Source organism: Alosa pseudoharengus, unplaced genomic scaffold (assembly GCF_046254945.1).
Source record: "Alosa pseudoharengus isolate Yale_2024_CS ecotype anadromous, Long Island Sound unplaced genomic scaffold, YU_APseudo_1.1 YU_APseudo_1.1_scf_5, whole genome shotgun sequence".
NCBI classification, from domain to species: domain Eukaryota; kingdom Metazoa; phylum Chordata; class Actinopteri; order Clupeiformes; family Clupeidae; genus Alosa; species Alosa pseudoharengus.
In genome coordinates, this window is record NW_027468837.1 from 5,762,114 (window position 1) to 5,780,079 (window position 17,966).

General features: G+C 39.0%; 1 protein-coding gene across 1 annotated transcript in view; it reads left to right on the plus strand.

Moving 5' to 3' along the window:
* Positions 1-17,966, plus strand: part of atp2b2 (ATPase plasma membrane Ca2+ transporting 2) — a 109,783-nt gene that overhangs the window by 22,166 nt on the left and 69,651 nt on the right. The window contains exon 2 of the mRNA XM_076267941.1: positions 6,833-6,899. The gene's annotated coding sequence lies outside the window, so the exon portion shown is untranslated. The remainder of the gene's footprint in view (positions 1-6,832; positions 6,900-17,966) is intronic.

Sequence of the window (17,966 nt, forward strand, 5' to 3'; positions counted from 1 at the left end):
AAACATGGCTTCTATAGTTGATCCTGTATACAACCACGTAGGCCTATCACATCAAAAACGGTGGTATGTGTCTGCACACTCAGTATCTTTGATAACTTGCTTGTTCAGCTTGTTGGGCAAATCAAGAATTACCAGCTGAAGTAGATCTTGGGTCAAGTGTGAGTGTATTGTTGCTTTAATGTCACCTTTAGGGATGGAGGTAGTTCATTAGTATTGTCACTAATGGGTGTTTTGTAGTTGCTCAAGTCTTGTTTCTGTTAAGTAATTCAAGTAAAGCATCTCATTTATTACATTGAAATCACAAGGCTGATTTCAGGAACACAACGCAGCGGGAGGGAATGCAGAATTCAGTCCGCACTCTCTGCACACTCTACTACACTAGAATATATTTTCTGATAAGCCTGATCATGAGGTTTGAAAAGTGCATCTGTAACTTCTCGGAATGGTTCCAGGGAAGGTCTCCATTTTCCCTCTGCATATGAACAGCTGACAGCATTATTAGCAGTGATTACATGACATTAAAAGCATTACATTTTTGAAGTGCTCTCAGCAATGGTGTGAAATTTTAATGGAGGGCCCTCCTCATGATTTATTTAGCCTGGGGCAAGGGGGGCCACTGGTGTGTGCTTTACCCTGTCAAGGGGACTGTGTAGCCCACCATGCATGGAGCCTCTGGCCTCTGATGTCTTTTGACATCACCTTAGGTACATGAGCAGCCTACGGTTTGTGCAATTCGTCTGTAACTTTGTTGTAACTGTTCTTTCTGAAATGTGTCATTTTAGTTTGATGGTGTCTACACACTCTAGTGAGTCTGAATCGTCATGCTGTGTCTTTTTGTCTTTCCTTCATTTGCCTTTGCAGTACTCTTCTCAATATTGCAGGCCCTGTTTTGTATTCACTCGGCCTGTCAACATTTCAGATGGAAATTGCGGTCCTCAATAAATATGCAAACAAGCAAACTGAAACAGGACACACAGATATATGTAGATGGCAGCATTTGAAAGCCAAATGCATCTTTTTCAGCTAAACCTTCTGGGTTGTATCTCTATTGATAAAACAGTGGCTGTTCCTGGTGCTAAATGTTTACCATGTTAAGCCATCCAGTTTTTACTTACTGTAAAATAAGGCAACAAATCTCAGATGCTTTGAGAAGGATGAACTGAGACTGACTGCCACTAAGAGGACCTTTGAACATGAGGACCTACTACATACTGTAGTAGGCTACTCAAACATGTCCTAAAACAACCCTTAACATTCGTTTTCAAAACTGTGCAACTCACCGAGTGGTTAGTGGTGTTCGTTGATGTTCCAAAACAAGTAGCGTAGCGAAATACAGTTTCTGTTGTGTTTTATTTGGCATTTTGAAAAATCCCATTGATTTCTGTTGGAAGACTCATTGCACGTTGATATTACTGTGCCACCGTCTATGCTTCAGGTTCAAATATTGAGTGGAAGTTTATACACGGTTGTGAGGTGTCTGAATAAATAGTTCCACAATAGGCCTAGCAAGTAGGATGGCTGGAAATCATACATTGTGACGATATATTTGCTTTTAATAGTCAACGAACTCCACTAACCACACGGTGAGTTGCACAGTTTTGAAAACGAACGTTAAGGGTTGTTTTAGGGCATGTTTGAGTAGCCTAACGTTACAGTATGCCTGTTGGCAGCCACCCTGAGCAGTCAAAGGCTATTCAAAAACGAGTCAGAAAAGTCGAGACAGGACCAATCGTCAAAATTTCGGTGTCCACCAGTCTAGTTCATCCAAAACAAACCAGAAAAGGGCCTTAAAGTGCTAAAAACCGGAATTTTCCTTTAATATGATTGTAGAACTACATTTGAATGCTGTAGATGGTGTTTTCCGTATTGGTCTCCGTGTTAGTGTTATCTTATTCTTGCTAAAGGAGTAGTTTGTAGACTATTTTTTTTTTTACTAAAAATGTACCAAAAGCTACCGCTATGAGAAAATCAAGAGGTTCTGAGTGCCCACTGAAAAACTGAAAAGCCCATGTAGGCTGCTATTAATAGCTGTGTTTTTGGGAGAGGGGGTGCAGGCTATTTAAAGAGCGGTTTTCCTGTGAGAGATGTCCAACTCCTATCCAAAGGGCATGGGAAGTCTGATTCAACAATTGGCTTCTCATATCCTCTCCTGACCACTGTGTACTGTAGCTCTGACTGTAACAGAGAAAAAAGAAAAAAGAAAACCTTCACTGAAAACCACCTATTGTGTTAGTTACAGGAAAAGAGTATCAGACCCTCATATGCTGACCCCCCTCCAAAAGTACCTCCCACCCAATCCTCCGCCTCCATATCATCTCATTATGGGTTACAAATTACAATATTGTCTTCTCTAAAAAAAATAATATAAAAAACTGTATTAGTGGGCAGTTATCAAGTAGAAATATGTTGCATTCTGACATTTAGTGTCATTTAATAACCTTTTCTACAATGAATATGCAAGGCTGGTTTACTAGCACAGTTGTAGGGTGGGCGGAGGACAGCACTAAAGCAGTGTCACAGAGGGCACTAAGTGACAGAGCAGGAGTGAATGGCTGCGCTCTGGACTCTCCACAGGCACCTGCTGATGGGGCAGTCACAGGCGCACGGCAGCTGTTCCGCTCTGACCTTATGTGATCGTGCGGAGGCTGTGCCCGCCTCAGATGTAGGTATGTGCAGCCACGCTCACTCACCCGCCCCATAATGACCATGGCTGGGCCCCCGCAGGGAATCTGTAGCCGGCTTTTCTGGCCTCGGAATGGGCTTTCTCATGACAAATGCATTGTCCGCGTGGAAAAGCGTGATCTGAGCTCTAGCCCTGACTATTTTTAGCTGCCGGCAGCCCTACAGGATGTTCATGTAGATATGCCATGCTTTCTCAGATGTTTTAGAGTAAGTATAGTTTTTGTGTTGCTTGTTTCTACGACACAAAGTGTTTTTATGTATCTAGAAAAGACAAATTGATATTGTTGAATTATACTTGTGGTGTTTTGGGAGTTATAGTTTTTGGTGTAGTGAGGGTGATGTGTGACCACATATTTCATTATTTGATCAATGCTTTGTCATTAAATTATTAATGTTGGAGGTGAATGCAACATGTTGCTATTTTATAGAGCATTTTAACTTTAGAAAATGTATTAATATTTCTGTTGGTAAGATTTTTCTAAATTGATAGATAGGTGTAACTATTATAATTGTTCATAGCCCTTGCCATAAGTCTATCCATATCTTAGTAAAAGGTTCTGCTCATGCTGGTACAAGTGCATGCGCACTTCTTGTGGATGGTCTTTTTTTAATCTCATTGATTTGTAGCATTATATAACATGCATAAATAGCCCTTTTGGTTTCATAATAACCCTGGGTTTTTAGATGTTATGAGATGTGGTCTGAAGTCGTGATGATCTCTGAAAAATGACCCATTTTTAAAGTTTGTAACAAAAGTAATCCCCGGATGAAACTGTGCGTACGTCTGACAGATTGGTCTGGACATTATCCCACTGAGAGCAGAAGCACTTTGACAGCAGAGAGTAGAGATGGGAAGCATTCTTGGGTGTGCTTAGACACCGGTGGATTATTTTCACTTCTTGGGAGTGCCAATAGGGCTTCTCAGTTCAGTTGAAGTAAATGGAAACTTCGTAAGCAAGGCTGTGATCCTTTAAAATGGAAAATAAAATGTGCTGTACCAAACTCCATTTGTCAGGAGCCAAGGCATGCTCATGACATTTCTGAAAGTTAATATCAGAAATAAGATCAGGACATGGAGGACCAATTAAGTATTTTATTAAACATTTGACAAAAAAGTAGAATATTATTAGAACATTATTAGAACATAATGGCCAAATATACTTTTTTTTTAAATGTCAGCCGCTGTGGTGTTTTTTTCTGGTTAAATGGTTAGTTTTAGATGTTGATAGAAATTTGTGGAGAGGGTTTTCCAGTTTTGTCTGGTAGACCATGAATTCTGACATGAAAAGTATGTAATCTACTGAATTATATAACTGTCATAGCTTTATTGTAGGTCATCTGTACGTAATTGAACCATAAACTATTGTAGGTCATCTGCACAATTGAACCAATTACTACCAGGGGGGATTCCAGTTCAAAGAAAATCCTGTGACGTATAGTAATATTCATCATGTAATGTCTTCATATATAGCATTCCTATGAAAACATGTTTTCAGGCAGTTTTGCTTAACTCAAAAACTAATTTCATGTGATATATATATCGCATATATATATAGCGAGAACATCCCCGAAAATGCATAGTGCATTGCAAATTAGAGTTTTATACTTTTATTATTATTATTGTATTATACTTATACTTTGCAAATTAGATATTAGAGCACTTAGACAATGCTCTCTGATCAGATTTAGCTGGTCAGGCAAGTATCATGCATCATGCTGAGTGATGAATGATCCAACTCCAATGATATCTATGATGATGACAATTCAACACCACATACCATACATGCTTATAAAACAGCACATAGTCTATTCCCAATACACAATGTAAAAGTCCAGCTGATCTGCCGGTAAATATCATTTGAAAGTGTCAGCTGTATTACTGTCCTAGCCAGAGGGGCATGAAGATCATTATTGAACTCTTGGAGATGGTTCCACAGCCTGTTCCAGAGGAGATGGCTTTAAAGTTATTGTCGTTTTACCCCTCAGTTCGAGTGACGTGCTTTAACACAAATATCTTAACTAAACTAGTGTATTTCCCACACACATACACCGTGACTTCATCTCAGCTTTGTGCAGTGACTGATGTGACAAAGAGCCTGGATAACAGGACAGTGGGCCTAATGGGATGGCTCTTGGTATCCAATGCAAGCGGTCACTGACACTCTCTTAACAAAAAGAGGAGGTTGACTAAGCAATGTGCCTTCTTCATAGTTCAGGATGTTGTATATGAGTTGCTAGTTGGTATGAGTCAGTGGTTTCTTTTTAGATGCCATAAAGACAATTTGGTGTCTAAGATTAGCACTCAAAACAGGGGACATTTAGTTTGTAGTTAAATGAATATACTACAATAATGCACATTTTTGTCTCTCCTGGAGTCTGATCAGGTCTTAATTCATAGTGAAGGTTTGGCTGCCCCCCAATTTGCTGTGAGATCTGGAGAGGGTTCTCCTAGTCATTGGTCACGGCGGCCTTTGAGAGGTGGGGTGGGTTGCATGGGATGTGTCCCCAGGGGAAATCTCCAGTCAGTGGCTACCAATCAAACTAACACATAAGGTCACTCAAGGTCCAATCAATATTTTCCCTCTCCGACAGCGGTGACCAGGCTGAAGCCTGGCTGCAGTGCAGTTATGACACATTTAATCACTCCATCACCATTTGCAAGCCACTTATGAAGGTTCTCTTATCTGTCCTTCAGGTGACTTAATACATTAACAAGTCCAGTGTTATTAGGAAATTAACATGTGTTTTGATAGGCTAGAAAAGAACTGGTCATTTGATAGAGGATCAGAATAATGCCTACCCTCAAATTAATTGTTTTAGTTTTCCGGCACTAGATATTTGCTTTTAATTAACAAAGACTCGGATCAACCCCTTTATTTACGCAGTGAAAAGAAGCATCCAACAAAGAATGCAATCATTTTGCCTTGCACCAAAATACTTCTCACAACAGCATTAATCACTTGAAGCAGCACTTGTCTGCTCATATCAGGCATTATCACAGCGAACTGGCCCATCATGTGACTGGCTCTCTTTTGTGGCCTGCCTGTGCTGCCGCAGGCGTGCATGCATCAAGCTGGACTCATGTGCACTGGCATGCCCTGGGCTGCACGGCTGCTCCGTGTGCCTTCAGCGCTGTTCAACTCAATGGGCCAGTAAGGCTGTTAGACCTCCAGAGCTACTCAAGTGGTTTTGCCCTTACAGTACAAATGAAGCAGTCATCGGTATAGTGCCCTTTGCTGTATACTTTAAAATTTTTTGTGATTAGTTATTAAATCCATTGTTTATGGAAAGCCTTAATTGTTAATGAATTTCACATATGTGTACCCTATAAAGAAGGATGTATAAGTATTTATATATTGATTTAACTCGCTATGGTGAAATTCATTAATAACTTAAAATGAGTGTGCTAATGTTACATATTCAATGTGTAGAAAAAAAAACTTTGCTGTGCCTGTCTGTTTCAGTAAGGAAACTGTGTTGTTCAGCCGGAATGATGGAAAATCACAGCTAGCACTTTCTTACACTCCAAGCAGTGGAAAATGCTTGCCAGTGGAAAGAACCACAGAGAATAAATAACTTGATAATGCTAATGGCAGACTCAAACAACAAGTAAGAAGCCCATTAAAGTGCCTTGCAAGATGCTATCTACAATAGCCATGTAGTTGAGGACACAGGAGGGACCTAAGTGTAACTGACCAAAAGAGGTCTGCCTCTTTAAAAATAGAGAACAAGAAGTATCCCACTGCAGGGGTGACTCGGTTCAATTAGAGTGTATAATTAATTGACTGTTTATAATAATTACGTAAGTGGAAAAGAGTTGCCTCTGATGGAGGCTCAATACTTCCAGCAAATAGCTCCATGGCCCTTGGAGAGATAGGTTGCTACACATTAGTGTTTGGTTTGACATTCGCGGACAGTCTTGATTTGATACAGTTGTAGAGAAGCGTTTAATCTCAGATGAAGGCTTTTTGTGTGCATGCATCGTTTGCAGCCATCTGTACTCAATGCAGAAGTTCACTTTGTTTCAAGAATTCCTGACCAAGTGCTGAAGAAAAGCCTGGCTAGGTATTTGTGTGGTAGTCCTGAAACTAGGTGGATATTTAGTCATAAATAACTAAAAAAATTACCATGTTTCTTTTATCATCCTCAGGGACAGCCCATGATGAGTTAAATGGGCATTTCATAATTCAGCTTCAGCAATAACTGCTCAACAAAAGGTAAGCCCTCTCTGAAAAGTCTATTTACAGTTATTTAGGAGGGTTGCAGCAAATGCCTTGGTCCAGCTGGATGATTCTACTCCATAAGAGGAGAAATATATGAGCCTTTATGCCTTTGGAGAGAAGTCCAGTTTTTATTTTTTACTCAGTCCTGCTGGTATTGGACCTATTACTTACCCAATCCACTATCAATATGCTTTCTGCTGAGAATAGGAATATTAAGCATACTTTTTTCCTCTGTCATTTGTTTATTGTTGTTTTCCCCAGTGCTTCCATTTCATTGAAATTCTTGACTGGACATTCATCCAGGGTATAAAGAAGGTTGCAGAGCAGAGATGTACAGCAGAGATGTACATTTTCACTTACAGAAATCTCACCTGCACACTTTCAACCATTCAACCATCCGGTGGAGATAGTGAGGACATAGATGAGCAGAGCACAGATTATAATGCAAAAATGTGGGCAACCCCTTATTGCTGGTGATGTTACAGACGATACATTGATCTATGGCTAACTGTCATTATACCACAACTGTCACATTTTACAGATCTGTCACATGTTACATGTACCAGATTTCAGTATAGCGTTTGGAAAATCTTGTGGCTGTGGACAGTTCAGCAGCTGGCTGTTTACCAGCAATTGAGTGCAGATTATTCTTATCTCTCCTCTGATTTGCTGATTTACATACATTGCTGCTTATTTTAGATTGTTATTTGGGCTTTTTATTGTGACAGATTAAATGGTATGGTATTAGGCAAAATTAGCCTTGTCTTCATTTGAATGGGAATGGTAGAATACAGTATGTGCTTCTTTCTTTAGAATCAGAATCTTTAATCTATTGATAAAATAGAGAAATAAATAAAATAACTTAAAGCATTGTGCTTTGAGAGAAGTGATGGTATTGCAGATGTATAGTTGTCATTTATCCAATAAGTATTTCATACCCATAAAGAACCATATTCCTTCAGATGGAAGTTATGTATTTGTTCCTCTACTGCAGCATAACTTGGGGAGCCTCCCTTGAAGTAATTTTAAAGTTATTTGCAACCATTAGCAGTGGGGCATTTTATGTATACATATCTCTGATGCAGTTATCCCACTGAAAAGTAATGGAGTGCACACACACACACACACACACACACAGCCACTAAAGAAATGTTTTGATTTTGTTGATGAAATATGCTTTAAATGTGTTACATTTCCCGGATGTGTATGCAGGTGTGCTCACATGTTTTACCAGCTGGGGATCCAGTAGGTCAAGAAGAACTGCTCACGCTATGGGACACCCTTCTCTACTGAATATTTGATTGAAGATGTTAGATTTAACTTCCTGTAGTATACTCACCACTGAATGAAATGGGGCCACACCATGAAAATGTTGCATTTTTTTAAATACACACAGAAACTTAAAATAAGTTTCTTAATTAGTGCACCTAAATCACATTAGATTAGAGTTAGAAAGCCTCTTAAGTTTAATCAAGAGTGGAGTCGAGTAATTGGAGTAATTTTCAAAACGCAAAGGAAACTTTCAAAATACACTTAATAGTGATAATACAATTAATTTATTCCTTAATTTGTTGGGAGCAGAATTGTATTTTTGCACATTATCGTATTCATATTTAAAGACATCGATCCAGACATTAGAAATCGTATTCTCACATTTTTTTTGTGAGAGTGCAGTTACAAAGGCCATTTAGGAACACAGCACATAACTGCTGTATCTTGTCTTTCATAGTGAACACTGCTGGGAGTTACATTCAGCTTTCTTTTGGCAAACTATGAACTGCACATCTGCTAGTGCTACTTCTCATTTCTGACTTCTGACTGTCCAAGTGTCAGACAGGTAGCTTAGTTTTGGCCTTTGCTATAATGTGTTACAGGAGCCATAATGTGGTATACTTTTTGCATTTCGGGCGGTGTTTGGGCTAGCGTGCAGTAGTCTGAAAGTTGTGGGTTTAATTCCCGGCTTCCACCATTGTGCCCTTGAGCAAAGCACTAAACCCCAAGTTGCTCTGGGGACAATGTAATCCCTTGTAGTATATTTGACATATGTAAGTCACTTTGGCTAAATGAATACATGTAAATGTAAATACATGAACATGTTGGTGCCTTTCAATGTTAATATGAAACATCTAGAAAAAAAGAGTCAGACAACAGATATTTATCTTTTTTTAAAGACATTTTCTGACTCAAACATTTGACAAAATACAAAAGGGAAGTTGCAAGAATTTCATTATAATTGAAGTCTAGTCTCTCAAATTAACAGATTAACACAGCTTCGACTTGTACTGTTCTGTGATAGGTCAGTTAACAATGACCTTTCTTGACGTTTTCATAGGCAGAATGTGTTCATGTGTCAGTGTGCTGCTATGTTCATTGAAAGAGTCTAAAGCAGAGGAGAAATCCTCCCAGCTGACAAGCTTGTCTCTAGTATGAAAATGCAACCAGCATGGCAAATGCTCTTATTGCACTTAAGGCAACCATGTAGCTGCAGAGAATTCTGATGTTTCCAATTGCTGAACATTCAGCTCATCAAATAAATAAATAACAGGAATATGCAGTGCATATTTTGTAATTGTATACAAGTATACATATAACTAGTATGCTTTATAGCAACAACAATCAACACAATAGGTAAGGTAAAGTCATGCTAATTTTATAAACAACAATACCTGTTTGATTTGTATTTCCAAAGCATAAAATTAAATGAATCAATAAATGCCAGAGGCCAGAGGCTCAAATATGCCAATCCATGGGATTAGACAAAAACCTCATGACTATCTGAAAAAGTTCTTTTGCAAGATTATCTTATTTTAATGTTGTGTGTGGAAGGATAGCCCATCACTTTTTAAGTTCACATGCCTGTGTAATAAGTGGCAGTGCAGAGCTGTTTTCTCTCTCTCTCTCTCTCTTTCTATCTCTCTCTCTTTCTCTCCCTCTCTCTCTTTCTATCTCTCCCTCTCTCTCCCTCTCTCTCTCTCTCTCTCTCTCTCTCTGTGTGTTAGTCCTTGTGGAATGAAAAGCTCATGTGGAGGTGTTTGTTAACTAGGTCAGGGACAGTGGGTTTCAATGTTCTTGAAACAAAATGGCTCTCTATACAACATAGCAGAGTGCATGTCGTATTTGTGATATGATAAAAACAGCACATTCTCAAATATACTAAAAATAATTATTTATAAAACATTGTCCTTGTTGCAATCATACAAAAACCTAAAATAAATAAGCAATATTATGTTTTATAGGTAGTGTATGATATCCTTATGAGTTCCTTTTACATCATATCAAGCATCTGCATTAATGACATTGTCAATCACAATAACTAGACCACTCTCTTTATGGAGCTACTGACCACTGCACTGTCTTATCCAACTATTCCTCATTCTGTCCTGTTCTTATCTGTTTGGTCCCTGACTCGGAATGAGATGGGGATGCCCATGAGATGACTGTGAACTCTGGGTATGTCTCCACACGAAGAAGTAGGCTCAGTAGGTGGCTCTCTCTCACATGCACTGAGGTGACTGCCTGACACTTGCCTGTTCTACTGTTTAGTTGTGCTGCAGAGTGGCTACATTAGCCGAATAGCATGCAGGCGTCAGGATGAGAGATGCACTGCTGCAGTAGAGCCTGCATCCTAGCGCAGCATATTGGCATGAGGCAGAGATCCCAGATAGCCAAGCTGTTCTTAATGCAGTCAGGTGTTCTCTTGTTGCACCCTCTTTTTAGGTCTCTTCTCTTCAGTTCCTTGGTGGTCATTTTTCACTTCTCTTTTCATATGATGAATTCCGGATGTGCTCATTTGGGGAATGTAAGACAGATGAATAAAACCTCCAGAATAAAACCAGAAACCTCCCAGGCTGTCTGAAATGCTGTTTGTCCTTGGTAATGCCCTTCAAGATAATAGCTACTTAGCTGAGATACTTTAAATGTGAATGTATTGCCAGTTACACTGGAATGTTCATGAATGTTGACTAAATGATGTTGATGGTGTTTATTATCATAAATTGGTGATAATTTAGACAGGATTCAGGTGTCACTGTAATTTATGATTTCACTATAAAATGTATTAACATTCATAGCTCATTTTGTAGTCCCTTCTCCTGTAGACTCCTGCCTAAGCAATTTTCATGGCACAGAGTTGAATGACCTTAGTTACTTTCCTAATCATGATCCTTCCTAATATTTCTGGTAGCCGTTTCACATTCATTTAGAGTTGAAGTGCTATGCTTGTTGCTGATTGCATGTAAAGCAGACCTGTTGGAAAAATGCTAATAGCAGTTAAATCTTTGCTCTTTACGACCATTACAGTTCATCATGCCAATTCAGTTATGTTGTCAGACTGAGAATGTTCCATTTTTATCTAGAACAAGTTGACTCCAGTCTATAAGCGCAGTGAGAAGCAGACCCAGCAAAGATGTTTGTGAGCGGTGCCATGATCATCATTCACAGTGCCGGGTCTGGTTTGTTGCTTAGCAACTGGAACTTTTGAGGCCACAGCACCTTTCACCATTGGAATGTGTCAAATAGATATGCATAGACAGGATGAAAAGCCCACTAAGTGACATTATTGTGCGATTTGCCAGCATAGTCATGTTCAATAATGCTTTGGACACAAACTGTTCCCTGATTTAGGAGTTCAATTTGAATCTGAAGAGCACAACGAATTTAAATGAGAGTCTCACTTTGCACCTGCATTGAAGCACATTCTGCTGTAACATGTCCTCAAGAAGACGCAGTTCTCAGTTCTCACACTCTCTCTGTGTCACCCAGACATGGTGTGCTGTGATGTACAGTCAGGGTCATGACTGCCCAGTTCCAGGGGGATGCCCCAGGGCCTGTCACAATTATCTTAATGCTAAAGTGCCCTGATTACTCAGTTGAATGCATAGATCATGGTGCAGGGGGTGGGGTGGCAACCATTTAGCCTGAGCCAATACTGGCTTGGTAATGACCCCCTGCAGTGAAGAGTCAGTAGTGGGCTAGATTCCCTGAAACACACATGAAATTCTGCAAGTAGAGTATACACTCAGGCACGTATACATCTGAACTTCTGCCAGATGGACATTTGGGCCCATATTCACAAAGAATCGTAAGGCTGAAAGTAGCTCCTAACTGGCGGATTTAGGAGGAACTCCTAAAACGAATGGGCATGTCATTTTCAAAGCATTCACAAGCAATTCACAAAGCATTTTAGTGCTAAAAGTAGCACCTATGTCTGGGACAAGTTAGAACTAGTTGTGAGGACTCGTAATTCACTAAGATACTATTCACAAACAATCGTAAGCAGCTGTTTGTAGCATTCCACGTCGCATGCACATGCAGAATCACTTAGGCTGACAGCAGATCTCAATCGTGAGGGAATAAGTGTGCATTGTAAGGGATGCAATAACGCCACCAACAACAACCAAAACCATCACTGCAAGCAAGCTCTTGCATGAGAAATTACGTCAATCATAGCAACGGAGCTCTTATCTTATCTAAGGAATTATCACTTTTCCTTACTAGAAGTTGGTCTTAGCAGCTTTGTGAATAGATTTTTGTATGAATAGTGAATAGAGTTGTGGCTTGTGGTTTATTTTTCTTTGCCTCCATGGTAGGCTAGCCTACATCAAGCTACAGGTAGCTGAGTTGAGATCAATGACACTTGAATTGGTTTAGAACATAATTATGTAGGCAGAGTATGGTTGCTTGTCTGTATCATGTTTGATTGTTATAGTTCAGTCCCTCTAATCTTGTCCCAAAGTGCATTTAGCTGTTTAGTTTACTATTGCATTCACTATTGCATCACTATTACTATTGAACAAAAGTTTGGTGTGTGAATGAGCAGATTAGTTTGCTACTTCTGTGGGTTGATCATCTCATCATCACCATAATAATAATGATACTACTACTACTAATGCATTCTACAGTATTTATAATAATCATTATTTTTGTCATTATCATCATCATTGTTTCCACCAAGCATTGTTTCCAAGTCCTGAAATCAATCTGAATGGAATATATTTGGGAGTTAGTTAACCCAAAGACTACTTTAATGTAGTCTTAATAAGGTGAATGATGCCACTGGAAAAGAAACTGACATGTTTTCTTCCTGACATCCTGACCTAATGAAAACGGAGCTATACTTTGAATATGTTGAACATTGCAATGAATGACTGAGTGAATTTACTGAAGTTCTGTTCTTTGTGACAGCAGCCAACATGGCCATTTCATTGTTGTGCCTGTGTGACACAACTTAATCCCTTGGTTGGGAGAAAGCCCTTTCAGAACACAAAAACACTGCCGTGTAGGAGGCCTGTGGACTACATGCTATAGAGCTGTCACATTGTAGTCATTCCTAGCCTGGTAGTGAATGCAGCTGGACACTGGAAATAGAGGTGTATATTACTGCAGAAGTCCCCATGCTAAATTTGTCTTTGCAGGCAGGGTGTGATTATGTTGCTGCAGTTGATATGCTGGATTTCCTCCTGCAAAGAATACAATAGCAGTTGTGAAGTTAGTGATGTGATCAGTTAAGCTTTGCAGTCCATAGGAAAATATTATAGTCAAAGACAGATTCTGTCATAGAAACAAATAAAAATGCAAAAACAAAACATTTTTATTTCGCACATCATCATGTGAAATGTCTTTTTTTTTTTTATATTGGGCACCCTGTAAAAATATTCTCTCAAAAGTGTGATGGCCCCATTCCACAATACTATTCTGCTCCATATTAAGGTCTTAAAATGTAGCATATACTGCATGCTTACAATAGGAAAAATATAGTAGTTATCTGGAAATGTCATATGGACTCATAGCTATGTCCATGGTCTATCTATGCATCTAGCTTACATGAGGCCCTTGGCAACCACCCCCTAGAAAAAATAACATGTAGCCTACAGTATGTGAAACTATAGAAAACATCTGTATGTGAGACCTTCTCAACAGCAAATACACTCGCCTGCACAGTGACACATGATTGACTTGACGTGCAAATGAGCAATGGAAACCCGATTGCCACAAATGAAAGCTAACAAATACTCAGATTTCCTTTTTTTCTTCTTCTTTTTAGCTAGTGCTCGTGCCGCCATCGACAAGAGGCTGCCCTCGGCGGTTGGCAATATTGTCCATATGAGGATCCGCCACTGGGTCTATGTGATAATGGCCTTGTTGTTTTCCGTGTAATTGATATACAGAAAAAATATTCCTGATATACAAACTCTTCTACTTAGCTTATCTAGTCTATTCCATTAGTTTAATACACCTTTACAACCACTATTCCTTACACGTACAGTAGTAATTGAATAAATATCCATTTAACCCAAAGCATAAATTGCACTTGTAGATATGAAATGAAGCTTGAGCAGTATTGGAATGTTATACATTAATTCTATGTGCTTTTCATATGAAATTGATTGTTTTGATGTTTTTATATGGGATTATTTACGCTTACTGTACAAAATGACGTGTCTGCTGATTGCTGAAGATCTGATGCATGTGTGTCACATTCACACTTTCACTGAGTAAAGTTAGGTGAAAGTTACTGATCCAGAATATGAGAATTGAGGTTCCCTTGTTAGAAAGAGAAAGAGATAGAGAAATAGAGATATAGGTTGACAGCACATGAGTGAAATATTTCTTAAACTTTTAACATGGGTACATTTTGTCAACCTTCAAAGACAATGTAGTTATGGTTTTGTATTACTGAATTGTAAGACTTACTTCTTCTCATTACTAGCACTAAATGTCACAAAATAGAGCTTGACCTATATTAAAATGCAAATGACAATGCTGCTAATCATGGAAATATAGCCGTGTGACGGTGGGGATGAATTGGAGCTCTCTTGCTGGCTGCAGCACGGTGATATTTTTGTGTCACTTGAGGCTGTCATGCTTGCTGTCTACAGTATGTGTCGACAGCATGTCAGAAAGAAGTCCCTGTCATTCCTGAGCAGCGCTGACTGTCTCATTTGGTTGACAGTTCCCAGTTTGAGAGTAAGATATAGGAGGGAGTCATTGCTCAGCCCCATAATTCTGTGTCTTTCTCACTCTACTCCTGCTTTAAACTGAAGTCAATTTGCTCTCTCTCTTTCTTGTCTCTCTGTTTCCTCGTCCTCATTCCTGCATCTTCATTTCACACTTCTCTAAAATCCTGTGGGTGCTCTGTGCACTCCATCACCCTTTGGCATGATGTTGTCTACGTAGTGTTTTTGCATGTCTTTTTCCCTCACTTTTTGCTTTCATTTCACCCGCCTTTAATTATCCTATCTCTGTATCATTTAATATTATAATTCTTGTATGTGGGTGGGTGTCTCATTCTCACTCTCCTTGCTGATCTGCAAGGTCAGTGCATGTGAAGATGGAGTCTGCAGTCAGCCCATCCTACTGCACTCCTCTGTCTGTCCATTCTCCTTAACCTGGTGACAACAGAGTGTGTCATTGTATGACCCTGAGTGTCGGCCTGTCCCTTTGCCTAGCATTGAGAACATTCTTGGCACTGAGTAGAAGACTTTCTCTGAGTGAGTAGTTCATGGAGAAAGTAACCTCACTATAAAGCAGAAGTGCCACATTTCTACTACCTCTTCAAAATATTATCACTATGTGTTCATCTGGCGCTTATCTGGTGCTGCACTGTGTATGTGGAGACATTCTGTAGGCTTATGTTTGAACATGAATTTGGTAATGTGACTATTTCAACCATCGGTTATATGGTTTCATTAATCCCCCCACACACATACATCCCATTTTATTCAAGCTGCACTTTTCCTTCACCTGATTTGCATTTGTGTTGAATAAATGGGAACTTGTGGTACAATGTTATCAGTTAATTTGATAGGGGAAGCTAACAATGCCACCACAATGTGTAAACCTTCAGTCTTATTTTTAACATAGAAATATATTTTAAGAAAGCAAAAATATTTATGGATTCAATTATGTGAGTGTGTGCACTGTGCGTCAATGTGCATGGAAATCAAATCAATTAATGGAACTTTTGCTTGTGCAATAGTACTCATTTTATTTGGAATTATTGGAATGGCCAACATTTCAGAGCGGCTCAGTCCTCGATTGATGACATTAAAACTCAAGTGACATTTTTTTGGTCGTTCCATGTTTTCCATTCAGAATATAAATCAACAACAACAACTGCTTCCAATGCAGGGTTCATAATTAAAGCCAATATGCAGAGCATTTTAAATTTATTGGAATTAATGTGGGGATCCAACAAGGCCTGCTCTGGCTCTGTTTGTGTCGCATCTCCAACGTGTAACATATTTCTTCTCTGCATTCATGATCTGCATAGGTCTTTAATGGCAAATGAAGCCATGGAAGCATGTATGATATGAAAGGAACAGGACAAAGTGCTGAACTTTGTGGGACACAAGACAATTCCACCAATTCATTCTGCCTTCCATACAGATTTGCTGGAGAGACATTCAAGCCTGTTCAAAGCGATGTTGTGTTTTCATGGTATGAAGATGTGCTTGAATCAAAAATCTAGTACTTAAATGTAGTGGTACAATAGACATAAGGTTTCATTTTTGCCTTCTGACCAATTTTGAAAAGCCCTCAATAGGTGGTAGGGCATTCAGTGTAGTTGTAATTTTGAAATGCCCTCAATAGGTGGTAGGGCATTCAGTGTAGTTGTAATGCCCTCAATAGGTGGTAGGGCATTCAGTGTAGTTGCTACAGAACTTTGAAAATCTCTCCCACAGTCTTTCAGCTTTTCCTCAAAACTTTAATCTGTATGCTGGCTGCTCTCTTGATCTACTTTAACTGTTATTCATTCTTTAGCTGTTGTTCTTTGTAATGCCGTTAATACTTTTGGCTTGTTTTGTTGTGTTTGTTCATTCCTTATTTTCATATTCCTTATTTTTGTCAAGGAATCTTGTTCGGCCATGCAATGTAGAAGATTATTATTATATAATAATAATAATAATAATATTAATAATAATATTATTATTATTTTAGTAGTAGTAATAGTAATATCTAAGGTCGTCATACTCCTGAAATCTTCAAAATATGATTCAGGCAGTATATGAAACAGTATTAAATGGTATCTTCCCATTTAATATATATATATATATATATATATATATATATAGCCATTCTGACAAGCAAAATACTCAGGGACTCTGGCACACAGACTATCCACTATCTACTCATCTCCAAGATCCTCTGTGAAGCACTGGCAGTCAAGGTGCATCTATTAGGGAAGAGTTACAGTATGATGTGATGTTCTAATAAGTCTATTAATTGTTTAATTATTATTATTATAATTTAATTTAACACCACAATGTTGCAGTCCCTTGGGATTTGCTTGTCTGGCTCGGCAGACCTTTGTAATTGTGTCTGTTTGCCTTAAAACAGATTTAGTGTCCTTTCAGGTGGTATCTTGTCAGATCTGTAGGCCTACATCTCCTTAAACATTATGTGTTGCAGAATGTCAGCTTTATTTGTAGATGGGACCATTTTTGCATGAAGATAGATTACTTGCACAGGGATCCGTTGCTGAAATTGAGCTGTGACAGCAAGGCATTGGTTCATGACAACCATGAACCAGCTATTTCACTGAGCTCGCCAGCATCTCTGCAGAGAGCTTGAGGCTGATGTTAGGTATGGATGCAGTTTAAGGTGAGCTTTAATCATAGTTCTAATTGCTAATGTTGCTGTCTCAATGTCTGATTAAGCTATTTTAGAGGGAGCTGAATGTTGTGTGGACACAACATTAATTTTGTGTTTCCTCTCATTCGCCCTTCTCAGTCCTATGAGTCTGACTGGGAGACAAAAGGTTTAGTGACAGCGGCCTTTGAAATATTCGTTTTGGTGTCTTTGCATGATAGTCTGATCAAATAAATGTCAGTTCTGGTTGATTATGCATGCCTTTGAGCTGTCTTTGAATACTGTGCTAGCCAGGATTATTATGTCTACATAAATTCCCCTAATGAGGCCAGCAGGGCCAAAGCTGCAGAGTGTCATGGAAGTTCAAGGTCAAACTTTGCCCTTGAGAATTAAAATTCCAGTATACAGTATGAATAATAAAATAGAAATTACCATTTGGTCTTTCTGAGCTGTTCCTCTGCTGGAGTCTGG